This window comes from Myxine glutinosa, chromosome 11 (genome assembly GCF_964187855.1).
Source record: "Myxine glutinosa chromosome 11, kmMyxGlut1.1, whole genome shotgun sequence".
NCBI lineage: Eukaryota > Metazoa > Chordata > Myxini > Myxiniformes > Myxinidae > Myxine > Myxine glutinosa.
Genome location: NC_136271.1, coordinates 89,678,284 through 89,688,187, shown reverse-complemented (window position 1 = coordinate 89,688,187; position 9,904 = coordinate 89,678,284). Strand labels below are relative to the sequence as shown.

Genomic DNA, 9,904 nt, shown 5'->3' with positions numbered 1-9,904 from the left:
GGAGGGGGAGGAGGACTAGGGTGGAGGGGAGGAGGACGAGGGTGGAGGGGAGGAGGACGAGGGTGGAGGGGAGGAGGACGAGGGTGGAGGGGAGGAGGACGAGGGTGGAGGGGAGGAGGACGAGGGTGGAGGGGAGGAGGACGAGGGTGGAGGGGAGGAGGACGAGGGTGGAGGGGAGGAGGACGAGGGTGGAGGGGAGGAGGACGAGGGTGGAGGGGAGGAGGACGAGGGTGGAGGGGAGGAGGACGAGGGTGGAGGGGAGGAGGACGAGGGTGGAGGGGAGGAGGACGAGGGTGGAGGGGAGGAGGACGAGGGTGGAGGGGAGGAGGACGAGGGTGGAGGGGAGCAGGACGAGGGTGGAGGGGAGCAGGACGAGGGTGGAGGGGAGGTGGACGAGGGTGGAGGGGGGGGAGGACGAGGGTGGAGGAGGAGGACGAGGGTGGAGGGGGAGGAGGCCGAGGGTGGGGGGGAGGAGGCCGAGGGTGGAGGGGAGGCGGACGAGCGTGGAGGGGAGGAGGACGAGGCTGGAGGGGATGAGGACGAGGGTGGAGGGGAGGAGGACGAGGGTGGAGGGGAGGAGGACGAGGGTGGAGGGGAGGAGGACGAGGGTGGAGGGGAGGAGGACGAGGGTGGAGGGGAGGAGGACGAGGGTGGAGGGGGAGGAGGATGGAGGGGGGAGGAGGACGAGGGTGGAGGGGAGGAGGACGAGGGTGGAGGGGAGGAGGACGAGGGTGGAGGGGAGGAGGACGAGGGTGGAGGGGAGGAGGACGAGGGTGGAGGGGAGGAGGACGAGGGTGGAGGGGAGGAGGACGAGGGTGGAGGGGAGGAGGACGAGGGTGGAGGGGAGGAGGACGAGGGTGGAGGGGAGGAGGACGAGGTTGGAGGGCGTGAGGGGAGGACGAGGTTGGAGGGGGGAGGGGAGGACGAGGGTGGGGGAGGGGAGGACGAGGGTGGAGGGGGGGAGGACGAGGGTGGAGGGGAGGGGAGGAGGACGAGGATGGAGGGGAGGAGGACGAGGATGGAGGGGAGGAGGACGAGGATGGAGGGGAGGAGGACGAGGATGGAGGGGAGGAGGACGAGGATGGAGGGGAGGAGGACGAGGATGGAGGGGAGGGGAAAAGACACAAGGGGGAATGAGGAGAGGGACACAAGGGGAACGAGGGGAGACCCACAGGGAGAACAAGGGGGGAGGGATACAAGGAGAACGAGGGGAGAGGGACACAAGGAACACAAGGGGAACGAGGAGGGAGGGATACAAGGAGAACGAGGGGAGAGGGACACAAGGAACACGAGGAGAACGAGGGGAGAGGGACACAAGGAACACAAGGAGAACGAGGGGAGAGGGACACAAGGAACACAAGGGGAACGAGGAGGGAGGGACACAGGGAACACAACGGGGTGCTGGGAGGAGGTTCCCAGCTCAATCAATGGCTTCGAGTGACCACGGGAAGCGCCAAAATCGATGTTTGTCCTTTACCTGCTCGGGCTCCGTCTGTCCCCCATGCTGAGCCCACCGGGGCACGACCCGCGTATGTGCCCGAGGTGTGCGCCGTTCACGTGCACGCACAGTACGTGGAGACGCGCCGCGCGGCTCACACACACAAAGGCTTCCCCGCTGCCAGGAAAGCCGACTACGTAACGAGGTCCCGCACCAATCTGCACCAACCAGCGGTGCTTCGTCTAAATCGGCGCCAACACTTCACCTTCCTGATCCCATTACGGATTAGTCCCCCGAATCATGATGGAAATCGGCAACAAAAATAAATCCTTAACCAAACACGTCTACGTACGCACCAGTCTACAAAATACGCGTCCGCACGCACCCACACAGACATCAGGGAACATTGTGGACAACAGTGGATATCAGATCGGTGTACACAACAAAACACAACACATACTTTAAACCTTAACGATGACTATTACTACTACTACTACTACTACTATTACTATTACTGCTATTGCTACTACGACTACTGTGGTGCTATGCATACACGACTCGATTGCCAGAGAGGGAGGCCACAACGCGTGGTATACAAACAAGAGTCTTTATTACAAGCTCGCATATCAGCCCTGGGCGGGCTCGAGCTTAGAGCCCGCATATATGTCCCGAGGCCACGCCTTGCCCCTGGGCGTGGCCGATCGGCCGAAAGGCGGGGCATGCATTTCAGTTCCCCGCCTGGACGCTCGCGCCATCCACTGGTGCGCGGAATTATTAACCTTTGTGCCCACCACACGCGCCCCCCCCCCCCCCCCCCCCCAGAATTCCCGCGCACCTGAAGGGTGAGTTGCGGGGAAGCCGGATGATCCGGCCAAACGCCCCATGGCGATGCGTGCAGGGCTGGGGGTAGCGGGACGGCGGGGCTGGGGGGTGCCGGGGGTCTGACCGCCGGGGGGGCGGCCTCGACGCGGAGGCAGAGCTGCTTGCGGGGGGTGGTCCAGATCGAGGTGGGCCGGCTTGAGGCGGTCCACGGAGATACGATCCGGGGCACCGCCGATGTCCACGGTGAAATGTTTGTCCCCGGTCTCCAGCACGCGGAAAGGCCCGCCGTACGGGGGCCGCAGCGGTGCCCGGTGGGCGTCGTGTCGGATGAAAACGTACTCCGCCGTGCGAAGCTCCGGGGCGACGTTGGAGGGCAGGCAACCGTGGTGTGCCGTGGGCACCGGGACGAACCTCCTGGCGGCCTCCTGCAGGGTGGAGCGTTGTTGCGCCACGGACCAAGGAGCCGTGGAGTCGGGGATAAACTCGCCTGGCAACCACAGCGGCTGTCCGAAGACCAGCTCCACCGAGGACGCGCACAGGTCGTCCTTGGGCGCCATCCTGAGGCCCAGCAGGACCCAGGGGAGCCTGTCGGCCCAGCTGCTGTCGTGGAGGCTGGCTCGGAGTGCGGCCTTCATGGAGCGATGAAAGCACTCGCACAGGCCATTGGGCTGGGGGTGGTAGGCCGTGGTGCGGTGCAGTTTGACGCCGAGCCCTTGCGCCACCGCGCCCCATAGCTCCGAGGTGAACTGGGGGCCGCGTTCGGACGAGATGTCTGAGGGGGCACCAAACCGGGCAACCCACGTGGCGATGAAAGCGTGTGCGATGTCAGCCGCAGTCGTTGCCGCCAAGGGCACGGCCTCCGGCCACCGGGTGGTGCGGTCCACCATGGTGAGGAGGTGGGTGAACCCCCACGAGGGGGGCAGAGGTCCCACCAAGTTGACGTGGACGTGGTTGAACCGACGCTCGGGCATCGTAAATGGGGCCAACGGGGCCCGGGTGTGGCGGTGGACCTTTGCGCACTGGCACGCGAGGCACGTCCTGGCCCAGTCGCGGACGTACTTCCTGAGGCCATCCCAGACGATCTTCGCCGCGACAAGCTTCTGGGAGGCCTTCGTGCCCGGGTGGGACAGGCCGTGGATGGCGTCGAAAACTGGGTGCTGCCAGCCAGCGGGCACGATGGGGCGAGGCCGGCCGAGGGAGACATCGCACGGGAGGGCCGCGCCCGCGACGTCGAACGGCACCTCGGTGACGCAGAGGCCCGTGACGGCAGTCCGCTAGGCCTGGGCGACGGGGTCGGCGGTCTGGTCCTCCGCCATCCGGGCATAGTCGATCCCGAGGTGGACTGCGTGCGCGACAGACCGGGAAAGGCAATCCGCCACCGGGTTGTCTTTACCCGCGATGTGACGGATGTCCGTCGTGTACTCGGACACGGCAGAGAGGTGACATTGCTGCCGGGCCAACCGTGGCTCGGCGACCTTGGCCATCGCAAACACAAGGGGCTTGTGATCAACGAAAGCCGTGAACGGGCGGCCCTCAAGCAGATGGCGGAAGTGTCGGACCGCCAGGTGGAGCCCGAGCAGCTCGCGGTCGAAGGTGCTGCAGCGGCGTTCGTGCGGGCGAAGCTGCCGGCTAAAAAACGTCAGGGGCTGCCAAGCACCACGCACCCACTGCTTGTGCACCGCGCCCACCACGTACTGCAACGCGTCGGTGGTGAGAGCGATCGGTGCATCGGGCGCCGGGTGCGCCAGCATGGTGGCGTTGGCCAAGGCCAGCTTTGCGCCTGCAAACGCCGCGGCCATCGGCTCCGACCAGGCGATGTCACCTTTGCCCAGCTTTCCCCGGAGGGCCTCGTGCAGGGGGCGGAGGAGCTGAGCGACGCGGGGCACGAAGCGGTGGTAAAAATTGACCATGCCCAGGAATTCCTGGAGCCCCTTGATCATGTGGGGCGCGGAAAACTCTTGACGGCCTCCACCTTGCCGGTAAAGGGACGGCCACGTGCCTGGTGATGCGGTGCCCCAAGAAGTCGATGGCGGCGACGACGAAACGGCACTTTGCGGGGTTGATGATCAGGCCATGCTGGACCAGGCGTTCGAAAAGCGTGCGGAGGTGGAGCAGGTGCTCCTCCCGGGACGCGCTCATGACTAGGATGTCGTCCAGGTCGACATAGATGAAAGGTAAGTCACGCAAGACGCTGTCCATGAGCCGCTGGAACGCATGGGCCGCATTCTTCAACCCAAAAGGCATCCGCAGGAACTCAAAGAGGCCGAAAGGGGTGATGACGGCCGTCTTTGGGACACCGTCCGGTCGTACGGGGACCTGGTGGTAGCCCCGGATGAGGTCCACCTTGGAGAACACGGTCGTGTTTGCCAACCGGGCGGAAAAGTCTTGGATTAGCGGTCGGCGGTGGTGGCATCATTGAGCCGGCGGTAGTCACCGCACGGCCGCCATCCGCCGCCGGGCTTCGGCACAATGTGCAGAGGAGAGGCCCAAGCGCTGTTGGAGCGCCGTACGATACCCAGCCGTTCCAGCGTGGCGAACTCCCCTTTCGCCACGGCGAGCTTAGTGGGGTCGAGTCGGCGTGCCCGGGCATAGACCGGCGGCCCGACCGTGGGGATATGGTGCTCCACCCCGTGTTTGATGGCCACCGCTGAAAAGGTGGGCCGCGTGAGGGCCGGGAAGCTGGCGAGGAGGCGGGTAAACTCGTCCGCTGCCGGAAGCGTACAGACTAACCTCGCCGGGACGGAACCTTTCAGCAAGCCGCTAGGCAAGCCGCTCGGTGAGCCGCTCAGCGAGCTGCTCAATGAGCCGCTCAGCGAACAAGCGAGCAAGCTGAAGGTTTCGGCCTGGACGAGACGTCTGTGCTTAACGTCGACCAACAGACCATGCGCACATAGGAAGTCCGCGCCGAGCAGGGCCATTGGCACGCTGGCGGCGACGAACGACCATTGAAAGCACTGCCCTCCGAACCGCAGTGAGAGGCAACGCTTCCCGAATGTGCGGATGGGTGTTCCGTTGGCGGCAAGCAAAGCGGGGCCCCGGCCCGCGGCTTGCTTGTCGGACGCGGAGGCAGGGAGGACGCATACCTGCGCTCCCGTGTCGCAAAGAAAACGGCGCCCGGACAAGGTGTCCGTGATGAACAGGAGGCTGCCGGAATGGCCGACGCTCAGGACCGCAAGTGAGCGCCAGCCCTGTGCTTTTCCCGACCCGTCAAAAGAACACGGCGGGTGGCACGTTTTAGCCTTGCGGCCGAACCTGGCATGGTAGTAGCACCAGGTTTGCGGCGGTGGCGGCCACGTTGGCCGTGCCGGCGGCGGTGGTGGTGGCGGCGGCGGTAGTGGGCAGGGCGCAACAGCGGCCACGAGGGAAGCCGGGGGCGCTGTAGCCTCTGCACCGGGATCCACTACGGCAGCACCGTAAACCGACCGCGTGTCGCAGGCCGTGAAAAACTTGTCGGCCTCTCCGGCCAGGGCGCGGGGTTCTGTGATGTTGGAACCGGCCAGCGTGAGGCGCACCTGTATCGGTAGCTGGCGGAGGAAAAGTGCGCGGAACAAGAAATCCGGGCGCTGGTCTCCAAGCAGGGACAGCATGAAATCCATCCGGACGGATGGTCGTGTGTCACCGAGGGCGGGAAGGTCCAGGAGGCGGTCGGCACGTTCGACCTCCGTGAGCCCGAATGTGGCGAGGAGGAGACGTTTGAGTGCCTCGTACTTGTGGTCGCCCGGCGGGCGCCGAAGGATGGACACAATGCGGGCGGCAGTGCCGGGCCCGAGGGCGGCGACCACGTGGTCGAAACGGGTCTCGTCCGCCGTGATGCCCCGGAGTTGGAATTAAGCTTCGGCTTGCACAAACCAAACGTCGACTTGCGCTTCCCAAAACTCTGGGAGTTTGATTGCGACGGCGTTGGCAGCCATGGCACGTTCGGGGGTCAGCAACGGCTGAACCAATCGGGGTCACCAGTGTGGTGCTGTGCACACACGACTCGATTGCCAGAGAGGTAGGCCACAACGCGTGGATACAAACAAGAGTCTTTATTACAAGCTCGCATATCAGCCTTGGGCGGGCTTGAGCTTAGAGCCCGCATATATGTCCCGAGGCCACGCCTTGCCCCTGGGCGTGGCCGATCGGCCGAAAGGCGGGGCATGCATTTCAGTTCCCCGCCTGGACGCTCGTGCCACCCACTGGTGCGCGGAATTATTAACCATTGTGCCCACCACACTACTACTATTACTACTATTACTAGTACTGCTATTACTACTACAACTACTATTACTACTACGAATATTACTACTATTACGAGTACTGCTATTGCTACTACCACTACGATTACTACATTTACTAGTACTGCTATTACTACTATTACTAGCACTGATATTACAACTACTACTACTACTACTATTACTACTATTACTAGTGCTGCTATTGCTACTACCACTACGATTACTACTGTTACTAGTACTGATATTACTACTACTACTATTACAAGCACTGATATTAGTACTACTACTACTACTAATAGTAGTACTGCTATAACTACTACTACTATTACTAGCACTGATATTACTACTACTACTGCTATATATATATATATATATTTTTGTATACAAGATCGAGGCTCGTGAAAGAGCGAACATTAATCACACAGAAAGACAAACAGACACATAAAACAAATAACATCGGGAGCGGTAGACAAGATGGGGAGAGAGGGGGAAGGACACAAACACAACATTTGAGAGCAGGGACCGAGAGACATGGAGACATGGAGACATCGAGAGATCTGTGGGAGGGAGAGGGCTTTGGGGGGGAGGCATGTGAAGGGGGGGGGGGGGGTGGGAGAGGTATAAACATATGGACACTGCCAGGACTTCCAGGAAAGAAGTTGGAATTTCAAACAAGGTGGATCTGGGGTGAATTAGTGGGGGTAGAAAAGATCAAGGTTTTGGATGGGGGAAGATAAGAGATGGTGGTGAACAGCTGTTTTAAAGACCTGGAGGGAGGAGTGGGATTGAAGGGAGTGTGGGAGTTTGTTCCAGAGGCGGGAGAAAAGAGGAATGAAAGAGTGAAGGTGAGCAGAGAGCCGAGATTTCGGCAGTTTAACCATCAGAGGGTTGCTGGCAGATCTTGTGCGACCTGTAGGAATATTTGGGGGACAGAGCACAGAGAGAGCTGGGGGAGCAAGGCCGGAGAGGAGTCGGTAGAAGACAGAAAGACCACCTACCTGCCTGCGGTGAGTGAGTGAAAGGCCCTCAGAGATAGCTTCATCGCGGGAGATTCCAATGATTTTGAAAGCTTTGGATTCAACAGCGTGAAGCCGAGCCAGGTGTGAGACAGGAGCACCAGCCCATAGGGGAGAACAGTATTCCATTGAGCTGCGGATGAAAGCCTTGTATGTGGTGAGGAGCTCAGGAGTGCCGAGGAAGGACTTCACACGACGGAGTATGCCCAGTCGGCGACTGGCTTTGGAGGCCAGCTTGGAAATGTGGTTTTCCCAAGAAAGATCATGGCAGATAGTGAGACCCAAAAGCTTGAGCGACAGAACTTCTTGGAGAGGATTGTTGAGAAAGTAGATGGGAGGGTTGTCCAGTCGATCTTTTCGGAGAGACATGGTAAGAGAGTGAGATTTGTCAGGATTGAAAGACATGTTCCACTTGTTTGACCAGTCTGTGATTTTGTCCAGGTCTTCAGAGAGTGAGGAGGCTGCAGACTGCCGATCTGAGGGAAGAGGAATGGAGCGGCAGAGAGTGGAGTCATCAGCAAAGAGATAGAGAGGATTTTCCAGAGTCGGAGAGATCATTGATAAAGACCAGAAAAAGCACAGGGCCCAGCACACTGCCTTGGGGAACTCCAGCCTGAACAGGAAGGGGAGATGAGAGAAATCCATTCAGGGCCACACGTTGACTACGACCATAGAGGAAGTCCGCAAGCCATGCAGGGAGATTTCCATGGATACCATAGGAGGAGAGTTTGGTGAGCAGAGCTGGGTGCCAGACCATATCGAAGGCACGTGATATGTCAAGGGAGACAGCTCTGATTTCCTGTTTGGCATTGAGGACCTCCATCCATTGTTGAGACAGCAGAAGCAGCATGTCCAGAGTAGAGTGACCTGGTCTGAAACCAAATTGATGATCAGAGATCAAGCCATTGGAGAAGAGGAAAGATTTCATATCCGAAGCAATGATGGATTCCATGACTTTGCTGATAATTGGGAGCAGGCTGATTGGTCTGTAGTTGCAAGGATCTGTTTTTGCACCTTTTTGTGTAAAGCGGTAATGTTAGCTGATTTCCAGGATGCTGGCAGATGACCTTGAGCAAAAGATAGGGTGAAAAGAACAGAGAGAGGGTGAGATAGAGAGGCAGAGCAGGATTTTAGGACCCGTGGGCTGATGCCGTCTGGTCCAGTTGCAGAATCAGAGTCGAGGTTTGACAAAAACTCCTCCACCTTGTCAGGAGAGAAGGACACAGAGTTCAGGAGCAGTTGGGTTCGACTGCGAAAGGTGGGAACAGAGAGAGATGGGTTTGGGACTAAGGATTTTGAGGCAAACACAGAGTTGAGGCATTCGGCTTTGTCACGTGCGATGTCAAATGTGTGGCCATTTGAGGTAAGGGAGGGGATGGAGGGGGAACAAACACCAGAAACGGATTTGACCAGATGCCACCAGGATTTGGAGGAAGGAGACAGGTTTGAGAGTTCATTCTTGAGTGAGGAGAGATAGTGCTTCCTGGCACTCCTGAGGGTAGACACACACTTGTTCCGAGCTTGGTGGAAGGAACTGAGATTGCATTCAGTTGGATTAGCCTTCCAAGAGGCAAAGGCAAGTTGTTTCAGGGCAACTGCCTCACCACAAGATTCAGTGTCCCATGGACGGGAGGAAGGGTGAGACAACTGAAGGCGAGATGGGATAAATCTGTGCATGAGAGAGATCAGTTTGCTTTGGAAGAATTCCCAGGAAGAATTGATGTCAGAGGCAGTGGAGATGGGAGACCAATCCAGACGATTGATGGCTGCTTGAAGACCGTCCCAGTCGGCCTGAGTGAAATGCCAGACTCGTCGACGCTGAGGAGGCTCTCTGAGAATGGCCAGAGAGATGTCCACTTTGACAAGCACATGATCAGAAGAACTGATTGGAGCAGAAGAAGAGCAGCAGACATTAGCAGGGAAGTTTGTCATAACCAAGTCTAGAAGAGAAGATACTCCATTGGCTGAGATCCGGGTCGGGAAATTGACAGATTGTGTCAATCCCAGTGAGTCACAGAAGTCCTTTGCTGAGGTGCCATGACTGGTGAGAGAGGAACCCACACCCAACCAGGTGGCACGATGACAGTTGAAGTCACCTCATATGAGGAAGAGAGAGTTGGGATGAGTGGATAGAAGTTGGTCCATGTTGTCAGACAGTGAAATGTAGATGGAGTCATCACTGTTTGGGGGATGGTACAGAACACATATGAAAAAAAGGTGGGAGTGGAGAGGAAGCCGTAGCCAGAGGTACTCCTGGGGGTGAGGAGGAAAGAGGGCAGTGCAAGGAGAGTGAGGAAGAGAGTTTTTGATAAAGATAGCCATCCCACCACCAGGCCGAGGCTCAGGTCTATCATACCAGAGGAGGGAGTAACCAGGAAGAGATATTAAGGAATCAGAGACATCTTGAGGGA

At 59.1% G+C, this 9,904-nt stretch overlaps 1 long non-coding RNA gene and 1 other non-coding gene across 3 annotated transcripts in view; one reads left to right on the top strand and one right to left on the bottom strand.

Moving 5' to 3' along the window:
- Positions 1-1,640, bottom strand: part of LOC137437110 (uncharacterized) — a 14,275-nt gene extending 12,635 nt beyond the window's left edge. The window contains exon 1 of the transcript XR_013624996.1: positions 1,384-1,640. This is a non-coding gene — a transcript (uncharacterized LOC137437110). The remainder of the gene's footprint in view (positions 1-1,383) is intronic.
- LOC137437111 (uncharacterized) overlaps positions 1-9,904 on the top strand; it is a 49,606-nt gene that overhangs the window by 19,872 nt on the left and 19,830 nt on the right. The gene's annotated exons all lie outside the window — the stretch shown is intronic.